We start from the raw sequence: 16,520 nt of genomic DNA on the forward strand, positions 1-16,520 counted from the left end.
CCACCAAACACGTGGAGTTTGCTAACTATACACTTGGAAGAGGGGGAGGCACTCTCTGTCTCTCACAGTCCAGACAATTCCAGCCAAAGCCAAGAGCTCACACTCCACACTGACCTCTCAGCCAGTGGTCCTGCCGGCAACTCTGAGACCAACCCTGAGACAAACCGCCATCCCCTAACCGAAACCGCACCTTGGAGAAAAGCCTGGTGATTTACTCCCCAAAAGTAGCCGCTTAAACTCGATGGGACGCAGTTCTACTCAGCAAACTGAGGGCGCCAGGGCTCGGCATCAATTCGACAGCGACTGGCTTGATTTGGGGGTCTGGTACCAATGTTAGCATCCTGGCATCCTCCTCAGGTGAGGCAAGGTGCCGCCAAGGTGAGTCCACCTTCCAGTGACCTTGTGAACAACAGCTCTGAGTGAACCCTGCTCTCTCCTGCACCTCCTCACACCTCTGTCACAGTCAGGCGCACTGCTGCAGTCACTGTGTCCGTCCAGCTCCTGAGGGTCTTCTATCTCTGACCCTCCCCCTTTCCCAGCATGCTGTCTTTTTCCAAGGACTGAGCCCTCCTGACAACATGTCCTAAGTATGTGCGACCAAGGTTCATCATCGCTGCCTCTATGAAGCACCCTGGCCGTACTTCCCTCAGGACAGACTTGTGATGTCCCTTTGGCCGTCCGTGGGGTAGTCAGTACTCTTCCCCAGCATCCATTTTTCCTGTCATTCCTATTCACTGTCCAGCTCTCAGATGCACAGCAAGTGACTGAAAAGACTGTGGCCTGAATCAGGCACAACCCAGTCTTCACACTGACATCACTGCTCCTCCATACAAGAAAGGTATACATCAGGATTCTGTCCTTTCCCCGTACCTAGTCAATCTGTATGCTGAGCAAGTCATCTGAGATGCTGGGTTTTACAAAGAGGAATGTGGCATCAGGATTGGAAAAAGACTAATGAGCATCCTGGACTATGCAGATGGCACAGCCTTCCTTGCCGAAAGTGAGCTTGCTGCCCAGCACCAAGGACTACAGCCTTCAGTATGGATTGCATCGCAAAATCAAGAAAACAAAACCCCTCACCGCTGGGCTGATGGGCAACTTCATGATAGACAGGGAAAAGACTGAACCTCTCAACCATTTCATCTTATTTGAAACCACAGTCAACACTCTTGGCACCAGCAGCGAAGAACTCAAAAGATGTACTTCATTGGGAAAGTCAGAAGGACAACGATGTCCTCCTGTGGGCTCTGGTCACTCCTGATAACACACCCAAGGGACATGACACAGTTCTCCCCAACGTCCTAAGGATAAGCCTCTTACCACACCTGCCTGGACTTCTCCTAGACACATTTGCTTGTTATTTCTGGTCCAAATCAAAGGCCCCGTCAGCTTTCTAAGGCTCTAAATCTTACAGGAAGAGAGTGGCTATCTTTCTCCCAACAGATACTGGTGGATCTGAACTGAGAACCATTTGGCCAGCGTTACATATAACCTAATGCACACCACCAGGGCTCCTGCCTTCTAGCCGCCAGACAGTAGTCTTCTCCTACATCTCAATTCAAAGGCATCAGCTCTTCTTTGCTCTTCCTTTCTCATTCAGCTTTCATGAGCCTCTGAGGTGACTGAAGAGACCATGGCCTGGGTCAGTCCTCAAGGTGATGCCTTTGCTTTTTAACATTTTAACTACACTTGGAAAGGTGACAAGAGCAGTTCTCTGTGACACAGGAGTCTTCATGAGTCAGAAGTGACAGACAACAGTGTGTTTCTGGTCTCATCTTATCTTGATGGCATCTCCTTGCAAACAAAGCCCCATCCATACGCCCCGCCCCGGGGAGCTGGGACTTGCATGCCCCTCCTTGGAGCCGTGATTTCCACCTACCCACTGGACTATCCCCTTGTTTTGGGCCTCTCTGGTATTTTTAGTGACCATCCTGGACACAAAGGAACTTGTGATCAATCGCCTGGGTGGCAAACGAGGCGGCCTCTGCTCACCCGGTTTTGTCAGTCGGTGGCTGACCCACTCATCCAACAAATATTTGTTGAGAGCTGAGGAAAGAGGTGCTGACTTCCGTAAGGAGGCAAGGGATTTGTGGAGGGCTCTGAGCCAGCGTGCTGCCTGCTGCTGGGTCCTGCCCTCAGCTCTCAACACTTTCTTCAAAGGCTGCCTTTGTCATCAGCACTCTCATTTACAGATGAGGAAACCAAGGTCACCCAATTTCCCTCTCTTCCATTTGTGTGCCCACCTTCAGTGCTGGGGGGACCCTGTCCTTCAGCTCTTTGGAGTCCAGGACCCTCCAACTGCCTGGCTTGGAAGTATGGCAACCATCCATGGGTTTGCCCCTGCTGGGAGCTGAGACATGCCCCCCAAACGAGACAATAAGGTCCTAAAGGGATTATATTTGGGGACCAGGTCTTTGGAGATGTTAGGATTTAATGTGACATCATACTGGAGTTAGCACACTTGTTACATCCTGATAAGAACAAAAATCAAACTTCTGCTGAATGGATCCAACTCAGTGCCCCTGTGGGGCGTGGAGAGCCACGTCCCGAGGTGCAGCCTGCCTTGTCTTTCTCCCAACAAAGGGCTGGTGGCTTCAAACTACCAGCCTTTGTCAGTAACCAACTTTCATCAGAGGTCCTTGTTCTTATAAAACCCTAACCACTATGGTAGAGCCAATTTCAACTCACAGCAAACCTTCATCTGGTTCCAGGGCTGCGACCCTTTATGGAGGAAGACTGCCCATCTTCTCCTGGAGACAGGCTGGTGAATTTGAACTGCTGACCTTTGGTTAACAGCCTGACATGCTACACACTCTACTTCCAGAGCTCTTTGTCTCACTAAAAGAGAAATGTCCTCCAGGGTCACCCATTTTGTATGATATTTCATGAGTTCTTTGTTTTGCAGTGCTCTATAATATTCCATTGTGTGAATATACCACAGCTTCTCCATTCGTTTGTTGATGGGCACTTGGGTTGTTTCCATCTCTTTGCTATTGTGAACAATGCAGCAATAACCATGGGCATGTATATAACTGCTTGGGTGTTGGTTATGGTTTCTTTAGGGTATATTCCCAGTAGTGGAACTGCTGGGTCAAATGGTATTTCTACTTCCAACTTTTTGAGGAAGCGCCATGCTGCCTTCCATAGTGGTGGCACCATGTTACACCCCCACCAACAGTGAATTATACTCCCACCTACAGTGAATAAGGGTCCCAGTTTTTCTACAACCTTGCCAGCATTTGTTGTTTGCTGAGTGAAATATCTCAGTCACAAAAGGATAAATATTGCATAATGCCAAGTTATAAAGTAGGACTGACATGGGGGTTGGGGAGGAACTAAGAAAAGAGGGGATAAATAATGTACACTGCATTGACACAGATAAGGGAAGGAACTGCTTCAAAGGAATATATGATTAGGTATTATTTGCATGACAAGAGTCCAGAATAAGAGCTGCATAGTAAAGTGGACTAGGGTGGGGGTGGGAAATTGAACAACAATGAAATAATTTTTTTCTCAAAGAGAAAAGCGAACTGGCAGGGCGGGGGGTAGGAAGGAAAATGTGCAACAATAAATGAATGGAAATCCAACTTCTCTATAAACTTTCATTAAAATCTTAATAAAAGAAATAAAAAAACTTAGTGTATCTTACAATTAAGAGAGTTTAGTATCGATGAGCTATGATAGCCCATTTAATAAAAGTGAAAACTGTGAGATTTGTGGAAGGAAAAAAAAAGAAGAGGAGGAAGCAGAGAGATGGAGGGTGAGGGTCTGGTGAAGATGCACACTTCCAAGCCAGGCAGACGCCACCAGAAGCTGAAGGGACAGAAGGCGTCGTCCCTCAGAGCCTGCAGCTGCCCAGTGTGTAAGACACTGCACCCGAGGCTGCTCCCAGATTCACAGCCAGTGCAGGGTCCTGGGGCGGCTCCTCAGACATGGGCGTGGTCAGGTCCCACTTCCCTGAGGCCACGCTTTATTTATCCAGCCTGGGGATTGTGACACAACAGATGGTCAGCGTTTCAAGCCACCCAGTTTGTGAGGTTTTGACAATCACATGTCCCCAGATCATCCTGTGGCCAGTGACCACAGGGGCAGGCAAGGAACCAGGCTTGGCTGGGACAGTGCAGATGTCCCCCAGGGCACCCTGTGACCAGGTTCAGCCTGGGACTTGTTCTGTAATCACACCCTTCCTGTCCAGTTCCGCCCTGCCCTGGCCAGTTTCTCTGGGCACCCCACCCGACCTGGGTCCTCGCCACAGGCTCAGCTGCCTGAGAATGTGGCCTGAGGCAGAGCCTGGCGCACGGCCACTAGGTAACTGTCCAAGGCCACGTGGCTAAGAGAAGTGAGAAGGTTTCAATTCCAGACCCCAAGTCTGGGGCCTGCACCTGTGCTCCCAGCCAGCACGTGACGCCGGCTCTGGGGTGGGGGGGAAGGGCGGGCATCGCTCCCTCACTCATTCATTCATTTACAAACACACTCTCCTCATCCCTACTCATGGTGTCCACCTTCCAAAGCTGAGCCATCTGCTGACAATCTCAGGTGCAGTGAGACCCTAGTGAGGCTGGAGGTCGGGGGCCATGTAATTGTTATCCACACATCATCTCGAGTCAGCTAGCTCCACAGTCGTGAACAGTGGCAGGCCCAGGGAATGGGGGGCTGGGAGCAGAGGGAGTGAGACCCCAGACCCTCCTCAGAAGCCCTCAGCCCTCAGGAGGGTGGAGTCATGCCCACGGGCTCGCCCACCTGACGTGCACTGCATTGTGTGGGGTGAAGGGGAGGGAGGTGGCTCAGCGCTGGCCTTTCAAAGAATCTGGGGAAGGCTATGTCAGAGACTCTGCTGGTGTGATGCATTAGGAACTGTGCTGTTAACAGGAAAGGCTCGACTCCATCAGCCCCTCCTCCGGAGACTGACAGATGGTCTCCTCCTGGAAAGACTGACAGCCACGGAACCCCGGTGTTGGATCCCCAGCATCAGGACAACAGTCAGAATGACAGTAGTGGGTTTCTCGTTATTATAAGGAACTCTGGTGAACCGGTCCAGAGCTGCTTGTGCTGGTAACCAAAGGGCACGTCCCTGGTGGTTCAACTCCAGCAGCGGCTCCTTGGAGAAGGATGGCCAGTTGACTCCTGTTAAGATTTCCAGCTGCGGAAGCCCAGTTGGAGGGTGGTGAGGAGTTGGAACTGACCCGATGGCAGTGAGTCAAGAGTTTTAATAAGACGCCCTGGTGGCATGGTGGTTAAAATAATGAACTGGCAACCAGGTAATCAGGAACCACACTGAGGGAGGAGGGGGAGCCTCTGTTCCCTGAGAAGCTGGGGGGAGGGTCCTGGAGGCAGAACTGCTGGACATCCCTGGTGTGTCTGTTTTTAGTGCCATCCGAGTCCCTCAGTGTCTCTGCAGAGGAGATGAGAAAGAGACGTGGAAGGAGACCTCCCAGGAGGGGACATGGGCCATCTCTCTGCTGGACAGTGTAGAAGGCCCGGCCAGGGGAGGGGACAGGGTTCCAGGAATGGGCCATTGCGCAACAACTGTGCTCCTGGCAGAGACAGAAATGAGGGCAGGAAACGCTGGCAAGTGTGTTCTCGTCCCCGCTCAGAAGGATATGCCTGAGGTGGTGTGGACTGTCCATGCCCCCCTACTGGAAACCCATCAGTGAGGCTGAATGCCCAGGCCCCGGGAGACCCTCCTCGCCTCCCCACAGAAGCCTTGGGCCACTTTCCTACCCTCTGAGCCTCAGTCTCACTCCTCTCTGAAATGGGAACAATGACATACCTCTTACACGTGGCTGTGCAGACCTACACGTGCTATCCCGCTTCAGAGCAAACTGGGGTGGGACCAATGGGGACACCAGGTACCACTGCGGGGCCATCAAGTTCCATGGCGTGGGAGTCAGGGGACTCTGTTCACATCAGGGAGACCCACACATGGGGCGCGTGGACAGCTTGGCTTTCTCTAACCCACACAAAGGAAGGGTGGTCAGTGGGCTCAACAGGGGAGAGGTTACTGCTTGGAGGGGCTCGGCTGGCATCTGCCTTGGGAAGGTCCCTGGTCCCTTACAAGTTAGAACAGAGCATTGTAATTCGAACCTCCAACGCCAAACCCAGTGGTCTGGGGCCCAGCCTAACCCTCCACTGGGCTGTGTTTATGAGAAAGGACTGCTTCACTCTTCTCCCTCGGAACAGCTGGTGGATTCAAATCACCAAGCTTTCGGTTAGCAGCCTCCCACGCCATCAGGGCCCCCGGGGACGATGAAAAGACTGATGAAACAGGGGAGAGTGAGGGCGCTCAGCCCACCACCTGCTCCAGTCTTCGCCTCAGAGCTGAGACAGCCAGCGCCACTACCCGCACAGCACACTCTGCCAGGCCTCCCTCTCAGAACTCTGACAGCAGAGTGGTCAAAGTGCTGTGTGCCATTAAAAGGTCCCCAGTTCAAACCCACCAGACACTCATCAGAGAAAGACAAAGTCATCTGCTTCGACGACTCGCAGCCTTGGGGACCTTCCAGGATCCACTTCATGTCAGAACTGACTTGATGATCATGTTTTACTATCTTCCTAGTGTTTGAAATGTTTCACAGGTTAGTGTTACTAAAAGCAACAGACTTCTATCTACTCAAGGACCAGCTGACTTTGGGGGATACGATAATTTTAGAAAGAGAAAGCTTTTCTGACTTGAGCTGCATGCTTCCTTCTATCAGACCTTCCATCTCTGCTGCTGGAAACTCAACCTTCCACTTCGCCTGTGGCCACTGGGAGGCGATGCCTGGCTCTACCACTTAGAAGCTTCCTGGTTGCAAGCAACCGAGAATTGTCTGGCTGCACTTAGCAAGCAGTGAAGGACGTGAGGGCTCCCAGATCTGAGAGAGGAGGGCAGAGGTTCTGGTCCGGGAAATGGGAAAGGCACATGGGGACAGAGGGAACCAGGAGATGGGGAGACAAGGCTGGCTCGCCTCTCTCCACACACAGGTGCCCAGGGAGGGAAGACCTAGTTTTCCAACTTTCCAATGGGAAACGGGGCCTTGTTCACCCCACCTACCCAGCAAATACTGACCGAGTGCCAGGTTATCGTTTGTGGGTAGAAAATAGGCAGGACAATACAGGACCAAGGATGTTCTCTGAAGCCAAGATCTGTAAACATGAACACCTCACCATGCTTGTCCTGACACAATCTGCAGAGACATCCTGGCCATTAGGGGACCGCTAACGTTCAACTCTTTGCCCTGGTGTCAACGCCATGGCATCGGGACCCTGGAGGGCTCAGCAGAACTGCCCCACAGATGTCCTGCCTTAACCTTTATAGAGCAGAGAGCTTCGTTATCCTCCCAAGGAGCAGCTGCCCCAGAACTCAATTCACTGGTTCAACTCCCAGTGACACGCCCCCCCCCCCACTGACCCCGGCCTTCAGTTTCCGACAGGAGGGGTCTGCCCATCTTCCCTGCGACGCTGCTGGTGGACATGAACAACGAGGAGACAGACTGCTGGTTAGTTTTGCTCTGTCCTGGGTCTTTCCTGCAAGATGCCCCACCAGACCCAGGCTGTTGAGTTTATATTTCAATATGACTTTCCTAGTCTTGAATATCTCTGTGTAGATGGACAGATATGTGCGAGTCAGGTATGTTAGCCTACCCACAAGGGGACTGGCTAGTCTTGCCATTAAACTGAATGGACCCAGCAGCAGAAAGAAACCTCACCACCAGGACAAGAGCAATTCAAGAGGACTACAAACGAGAGGTCCTAAAGGACCAGTGGCCACAGTGGAGATTGGGAGATCTGACGTGGTGTGGGGCCAATCGGAGCGGAGAGCCTTTGCCCAAGGCGGTTGAATGTGTGTGTGTGTGTGTGTGTGTGTGTGTGTGTGTGTGTGTCTGCGCACGCGCGCGCGCGCATGTGCATAATTCACAGGACTGAGAACTTTGTAACACTGGCCTAAAGCCGCAAGGCCCAAGGCTGAGGGGCCTGCGAGCACATTTCGGCAGATTTCGGCAGTCATCCGGACTGTATTCTCCTAACCTGGATTAGAACCTTTTGACTCCCCAGTGTGGATCTGTGTGGTCTGTGAGCTATCACATCAGATTATGGACTCAGGAAAGCACAAACTGCTGCTGAGATGAGTAGAAAAAGCTATGCGGGAGTGTGAGGAGCATGTCAGCCTCGTGGGAACTGGTTTTGTGCTATTGATACTGTTGAAAGGGACGGTTCCCCAGGGTGAGGTTGGCAAAAGTCAGCTGTGGCCATCCCCACATGGCCCTTACTCTTTTTTCCCACCGGCTTGCTGGGCCTGTGTCCTCCCGCCAGGTGACGTCTGTCATCACAACTTCCATCACCAGCTGGTTCTCCAGTACCTTCCGAAGGGGATCTACTTTTCAAAGCTTCTCTGAAAGCACTGACTTAAACGCCTTTTTCTGGGTTTCCACCCACTGCTGTCGTTACCCTTCACGCAGCGCAAATGGCCACGTCTGGCCAGCGGAAGCCTCTTCCAGCTTTTGTGTTTTGGGGACGTGATCCGGCAGGTGTGTTTAACAGCATTGTTGCTACCTGATACAAAACAGTCTAGCTCTGTCTTGTACATTTCCAAGTCCATTGTGAACCGTGGTGCTGCTGAAGGCTGGAGTACACTGCGGGCTGCCAGCGGAATGGACAGCCTTGTCCTAGAAGAAATGCAGCCGGGTGCTCCTCCGAAGTCAGGACGGAGCGACCGTGTTTCACGGACTTTAGGAATGTTGTCGCTGGAGAAGGACGCCAGGCTTGGTAAGGCAGGAGGTCAGTGAGAACCCGCCATGAGGTGGACTGCCACGACTCTGGCCACAAGCGGCTCACGTGCAATTCTAATACGGCTGGCCTGAAATCCAAACCAAATCCACCATCGCTGCGCGAGTGTGGCTCACGCTCTTGTTGTCAGGGGCCATCGAGTAAACCACGACTCACAGCAAAGCTGTGAATGACGATTTTAACCCTGTGCCATTCGCACCATCTCTGATACTCTAGAGCTCATTGGTAAACTCACTGTGTCAATCTACCTCACCGAGGGTCTTCCTGTCTTTCTCTGACCTTCCATATTTCCCAACATGATGTCTCTCTCCAAGAGCTGGTCCTCCTGACAACACGCCCAAAGTATGTGAGAGGGCGTTTCACTGTCTTTGCCTCCAAGGAGGGCCCTGGTTTCACTTTCTCCAGGACAGACCTGTTTGTTCTCTTGGCAGTCCCCAGGATTTTCAGTACTCGTCTCCAACACTACAGCTCAAACTGACCATCCAGGAGGTTTCTGAGGCCCTAAGTCCTCACAGGAGGCGACTGCCCACTTTCTCCTGCAGAACAGCTGATGAACTCAAACCAGTGACCTTTCAGTAAGGATAACATGTAAGGCACTATGCCATCAGAGTCCCCAAAGGACAGTGCAGTCCAGGACCAGGCCATGTTCAGTTCTGTTGGACACGGGGCACCTTTACATTAGAGCTGATGACAGGATCAAATCTCTCTCTCACACACACAAACACACACTCATACACTAACAATGCCTCAAGACGCTCCACAACTAACAGTGACTCCCTGTTCCCTGAAAGGTGCAAATCCTCTTTGTTCCCTTGTTAGGACAGACAGATGCTAAGCAAGAATAACCAGGGTGCCCACGGCCAGCTGTGGTAGGAAAGGAAGCCAGATAAACGTCTCTAAGATCTCCCAAGTCCACAGCTTGAATCTGAGTCTTATCTAAACGGACATGTCATTCCTATCTTCCCAGCCTGGGGGACAATCAAACTCTGACTAACTGTGGTTCTGCCTTTTCTCAGAGACCACTCTGGCCTCCTGGATCCTCTCCTGGGGTGCAGAGAACCCACATTCCTGGGGGAGGAGAGTGGCCTTGCTTCCTAGCAGCCCCAAGCCTGGGCATCCTGACCCTCTGAAACCCTTCAGTCTCAGAAGCTTCGTGGCCAGCCAAGTCCCCTGCTGGCATTCTCCCCGGAGCCCCCACTCGCTCAGGACCCGTGTTGGCACACAGAGCGGGTGCCCACTTTGACTGTATCCCAGGCACCCCTCTTCGGGAAATGGCAGTGTGTCCTTACTGAACCTGGTTAAGGACTAGGCCTGCCTCCCAGCCCTTCAGACCTCGGTCTCAGTCACTCGGTGCTATCGTAACAACATCCAACAGCCCAAGGGGTCACTTTGAGCAGGAATTTATTTTCCATGTCCCAGAGGCTGCGTGTCCACAGCAGGGTCCGGCCGCTGGTCCCTCCTGTGGCCTGTCTCCTGTCTCTGGAGTCAGCTGATAGCCATGGAGTTTCTTTGCTTGTAGGCAGGTCTTCACGTGGGCTCTGTCCTTCCCGCCGTGTGTGTGCCCACATCCTGCTGCTCTTTTTGTAAGACACACATGGAATAATTAGGTTGATGAAGATGGCACTACTGGGCTCACCTGTCCTGAGCAAAGAAGAGTGAAGACAATCAAGGACTCAAGGGCACAATCAGCCTGAAGGATCCACGGGGCACGAGAACCACAGCCCCACCAGCCTGAAGCCGCAAGCACTAGGTGGGGCCCAGCTGCCAACCTGACCGCTCTGATCGGGACCCAGGAGTAGGTCCTAGAGGGTGGGAAGAAGAACCACACACACTGAACAAAATGAAAATCATTAAGATTAGACTATCTGGTACTTTGAACACTGTCAGGAGGCCCACTCCCTGGAGAAGGACATCATCATTATAAGGAGGTCAGTGACAAAGGCCAGTGTTACGGAGACAAAAGGGCCCAAAGACTGTGGCCCTCTACGGCCCATCTTGCTCTCAAAGAGTGACTGATGGATTTGAACTTCGGACCTTTTAGTCAGCAGTCCAACATGTTATGCAGCAGATCGTTCTATAAACAGTAACAGCGAAGAAATATGCTTCTTGGAACAGCCAGCCACATGAGACCACAAAAGGTAGCATTCCCCCAAAACCAAAGCTCAGAAGGCAGCAAGAAATAGGAAAGGCCTAGGGGAAATGGAGAACCCAGGGAGGAAGTGGGAAGAGTGCTGTTACATTGTAACCAATGTCATGAAACAAAATTGCATGTAAGTTGTTGAAGGGAAATTCATGCTCTATTTAAAGAAAAAAGGAAGCAGCAGCTACCGGGTTAGGGACCCACCCTGTTCCACCTCATGGACACAAGAACAGAACTCTCCATTTGCAAACAAGGTCCCTCGTATGGGCACAGGGGTGAGTCCCATGTGTGGTTAGGGACGCAGTTCAGCACCTAACAGCATGGTCACTGGCTCAGCCCTCACTGCTGGCCTGTGCTGAGACGGGATCACTACGCCCCATTTGTGGGTGAGGAAACCTAGGCTCAGTGTGGCAGCAGGGTAGGACCCAGGCCTTGATCACAAGCTGTCTGGTTCCACCACCGGGGCCTCTATCCACAGCGAACACTGCTTGAGGCCAGCCCCCACATATTGGGGGGCAGGGAGCTGGACGCTGCATGATCAATAAACAGACCAGCCCCCCAGGATGGAACCCACTGTCCTGTGTGATCTCTGTACCCTGTAGTCACTGTTGTGCATTCACATGTCTCCCACTCATGGTGACCCCACACACCACAGACCTGAGTGCTGCCCAGTCCTGCCCCATCCCCACGGCTGTGGATCAGGCCGGAGCCCACAGTGGATGTGCCGGCTGATTTTCAGCAGTGGATCACCAGCATTTCTTCCAGTCCACCACAGTGTGGAAGCCTGCTCGACACACTCTCACATGCAGACCTCTAGGACAGAAGGGCAGGCTGCATACAAGATGCACTGCCGGGACTTGAACTCGGGTCTCTCCTGCACAGAAGGTGAGAATTCTATCACTGAGCCACAATGTTCCACCTGTCTGCACCTGACAGAAGAGTCCTTGAGCTTGGTCAGAATCTCATGCACAGAGTGTGCAAACCTGGACCCCTGGGCCTGCCGTGGGGCCCCACTTTGAGAACCTCTGCTCTAGTGAAACTGACCGTGGAAAGCGGGGTGCAATGAGGCCTCTGTCCCAGGACGTAGGGCATGGTGGTCCCAAAAGGACCTTTCTGATGGAATGGCATGTTTAAATCAAAGAGGAGTCCCATTGTTTACACAGGGACGCTGGCGCGTCACGGCTGAATCCCAGCTGTTACGCAGAAGGGCTTCCACTCCCCAAAGCACCTCTGCAGGACAGAGCCAGGCAGTCAGCTTCGTAGGGACTGCACTCTGAGACCCTGCTGGGCAGGTTCACGCACTCTCACCGGGTCACTGCGAGTCAGAATCTGCTCCACGGCAGTGGACCTGGTTTGGGAGTATTTCTAGATGACAGAGAATGCCATGGGCTAACTTGTGTCTCCCGGAAGAAGACAGAGTGCAGTCCTAAGCCCAGGCCTGTGAACGTGACCGTGTGTAGGAGAACCTTTGTAGAGGTTGTCAGTCAAGGTGGGACCACACTGAGGAGGCTGGCCCTAACGCCATCTGCCTGAAGGGTGCTCCCTGCGGCCTTTGGGGACAGAGTGGTCCAACACCACCTTGACTGTAGCTCTCTGGCCTCCAAAACCAGGAGAGAACTATCGATTCAGCCACCCCTGGAGTGCAGACGAAACGATGGCAGCTGGCGACAGGGACACGGAAGTTCCCCACACCTTCTACTCTTTGTTTAAATTCGTGGTGCTGACACTTGTGACTCTTGTAATGAGGGTCAAGTGTTTACTGTCTGAAACGGCTTTCCGAGCCACTGACTTTGACTCTGCCACATGGATGGGCAGGACCATACAAATAAGGTGTGTTAGCTTACGCAGAGGAGACTGACAAACTTGAACAGAGTTAATGGCACAGAATCGGGGATCTCAACAGCAACAAGGACGAGAAAGTCGTGTGCACACTTTGTGTGCACGACTTTCTCGTCCTTGTTGGTATTGAGCCAGGGGCCTGCACAGAGCAGCAGCCTCAGTCGAGAACCAGAGACCGATATGAGACACAGCTGACCCAAGGCTGCTGCCCCGCGGAGCCAGAGCCAGAGGCCCGCACCCAAACTCGCCGGAGGACCGAGGAGAGACACCATAACTGGCAGGACTAAGGGAACTTTGTGACACTGACTGGAGCCCTGAGGCTGAAGGTCAAAGGGTCTGTGATGACGCTTGAGAAGCTGTCTGGACTGACGGGTTGTATCCTGCTGCCCACGTGAATCACAGACTGTAAACTTGCCTCATAAACCCCACAACTGTGAGGATTGTTCTGCAAAGTCTGTGTGGTCATCGCAACCTATTTCAAACCCAGTAGAGAAAAGCTCGGTGTTAGAATTAGAAGAAGCAAGCAATAAATAACATGCATCCAGAATTATTTAAAAAAAAAGAATGAGCAGAAGCAGGTCAGGAGTGTGGGAGGCCGTGTCTGACCTTGAAGGAATCAGTTTTGTATTGTGGATATTGTTAATAGGGACAGTCCCCTTTGTGGAGCTGCAGAAATCAGACAGCTGTTTTTACATGTGGCCAATCAGGAGGGCGCTCTGGAGGCCTAGCCCGTGGGGAAAAGTGCTGCTAACTGAAAGGGGGCTCCTCTCTGGAGGCTCAAACCCACCACTTCTAGAGACAAGATGGGCCATCTCCTGTGTGATTTACAGCCTTGGGAACTAATCAGAAGGTCTGCTATGAGCCAATTTTCTCCCAACGAGTTCGTGTTTGAGCCAGTCATGGTCTTGCGATGCCCACAACACTGCTAAGAAGGACTATGCAAGTAAGTTGCTTGTGACCCACTGAGCACATTAGATAGCTTTTCAACTATATAGAGAAGGTGTACTGAACTCTCTCAGGGGGTGCTGTTGTTAGACACCATTGAGTCAAGTACAATTCATAGCGACACTATGAACACAGACCTGAATCCCATCCTGTCCTGCGCCATCCTCACAATCTCCGACACACTCGAGCCCGTTGCTGCAGCCACTGTGTCCGTCCACCCGGCTGAGGACCTTCCTCTCCTTCACAGTCCCTCCCCAGTGAACAGCCTCTCCCGGCAACGTGCCCGAAGTATGTAAGACTACGCTTCAACATCGTTCACAAGTAGGATCACGTCAGTTAGGTGCACGGAACCTTCGTGAGAAGACTGGTCGGTCTTGCCAACCAGCTGGGCTTGAGGGAGTGAATCTCAGAGCAGAGAGGACCCTTCACTAACATCCTAAGATCCAGGAATGGGGAGCATCCTTGGACATAAGATCCTTGCACTGAGAACCTTCTAGATGCAGGAGACAGAGCTAGCACACTGAAGGTGGCAAGAGAGGGTCAGAGGCAGTGGCAGAACCAGAGGACTGGTGGGAGATGGCCCAATGGGCTCACGAACCATGAAGCAAGGCGACTATGGTGGGTGTGCCAACCGCAGAGCACGAGAGCTGCAGGCCTTCCTGGAGGAGCCGACCTGGCTGACTAAGGAGCTTGGCGGCACTTGTCTGAACAGGACAGAGGCCACGCTGAGGCTCTGGGCAGGGGCCAGAGGGCAGGGCAAGAACTATCAAGAACTCGCTAATAACATGTAATGTGTTCCTGACACTTGCAGGTTAATCCTGGTCTCAGTTGTACTGCCACTTTCCTAACTAACTCCAGGGTCTGAGCGAGGTCCGCGAGTCCTGGGAGATGCTGCAACAAGATCCCACAGACTGAGGGAGAGGACTGCGGGGCGGGGCAGGGGGTGGGAGAGATGATGGCGATGACGTGAGTGTGGAGAAGCTGGACAGGAGCACGTCCCTACCTCACCCCACAGGAACCAGTGCTCGATCGATATTTCTACAACTGACCATTCATTTAATCTCTGGGAGGGTTACTCCTAACCCTTATTTACTAAGGTAGGGAAGAAGTTCTGCCCCTCCACTGACCGGCGGTATGACCCCGACCCAGAAATGTACTGTCGGTGAACTCCCTTCCTTCTGCCACCAGTCGAGGCGAAGGCACCTCTGTAACTACGCTGCAGGAATTCAGTGATGCAGACGGTGTGAGGCACGCTGCACTCACCTGACAGGCTTCCAGTGAAACTGTGGGGATGGTGAAACCCTGCGTCCTCTCTCCCCACGTTCCCTGCTGGAGCCTGGCCTGGGCACCCTTCCTGACCTCATGGGCAGGGTGGTGCCCACACCAAGCCACCTGCTCAACGAGTTCCTTCCCAGAACTTTCTAGAAGCCTGTCCCTTGGGGAGCAGAAGGAGTGTGTGGAATGTGGGCCAGGCAGACAGTGCGTGGGTTCTGGCTGGAGACAGGCTGAGCGGGCTTCGGCGGCAGCCCCACGCTCTGGTCGGGGTCCTTCATGTGGTAACGAGACTGGCGTTAAGTTCCTGTGTCCGGATCAGGGAGATGTCAACAGATTCCAGAGCCTTCTGGAGGCCAGACTGTCTCAGTCAAGGTGTTGGTGGTTCCTCCAGTTGAGAGACAAGGCAGCGCTGGGATGAGAACCCTTTGCTTCCTAGTTCCTGAGCCAGGATTCTCAGGACCTCCCTGCTTTCTGGGCTCAAAAAGTCAAGAACATATTCTTAAGCAGGATGGAGGTGGTTTCAGAGTTCAGACACGGCTCCTTGGGAGTGGGGCACCCGTCTAGCACATGGTCCCTGTTAAGACCCCACTTCTTGGTCCATTTCTGCTTCCTGAGTACTCCATCCTGCACCCTTCTCGGATAACCACCACGCTGCTGTGTTCATCGCCCCACTAGGAAGCTGGGGGATGCCTGCGCTCCAATCTGGCCTCTTCCCAGAGTGCTCATGGGAAAAGTGATTCGCCTCTTGGAAATTCAGTGTCTTCTTCCGTCTGTGGGCCTCGCCATACTGACCTCTCAGAGTATGGGAGAATCAAATGAGATAATGGCTGTTTAAATCCTTCAGTAGCTCCTCCAATGTTCCCAGAGTCAAGTTCAAAGTCAAGATGTGAACCGGTTGGCACCTGCCCTGTTTTCTTGGCCCCTCTCCCCTCCCCTCCCAGCAAGCCCTTGCCCCAAGCACACTGAGTCCTCACACTTCCCAGACCTGTGCCTTTGCACTCCGTTGCCTCCACCTTCGCCGGCACTTCGGGTTTATTTCAAGAGAGTATCTGTTTTATGGAGAGGAAGCACGTGTACGTGGCGGTGGAGGCGCGTGTTCAGGGTGAGGGCACAGGTGCTGCGTTCAGGGTGAGGGCACAGGTGCTGCGTTCAGGGTGAGGGCACAGGTGCTGGTTTTACAAAGCAAGCTGGTCTGGGGTCCACTGCAGGTTGGGTTCCAAACATCATGATACAGCAAGTAGCCATAGAAACGGAGTCACACCAGCTTTTCAGCTCCCCACAGCATGGAAGAATTAGGCTTCTATTATCCTATAGTCTAATAAAGGAGCCCCAGTGCATTACATGTTGGACTGTTAACCTAACGCTGGCGGTTCAAATCCAGCAGGTGCTCTGAAGGAGAAAGATCCACAATCTCCTCCCACAAAGCTGGAAAGTCAGCAGAGTCAGCGGGAGGTGGAGTCGACTGAGCACAGCAGGGGTGTGTGTGTGTGTGTGTGTGTGTATTAAGCATGATGAAAATGTTGACTGAGCACAGCAGGGGTGTGTGTGTGTGTGT

Source organism: Elephantulus edwardii, unplaced genomic scaffold (assembly GCF_000299155.1).
Source record: "Elephantulus edwardii isolate Elephantulus edwardi_28Jun2011 unplaced genomic scaffold, EleEdw1.0 scaffold00072, whole genome shotgun sequence".
NCBI lineage: Eukaryota > Metazoa > Chordata > Mammalia > Macroscelidea > Macroscelididae > Elephantulus > Elephantulus edwardii.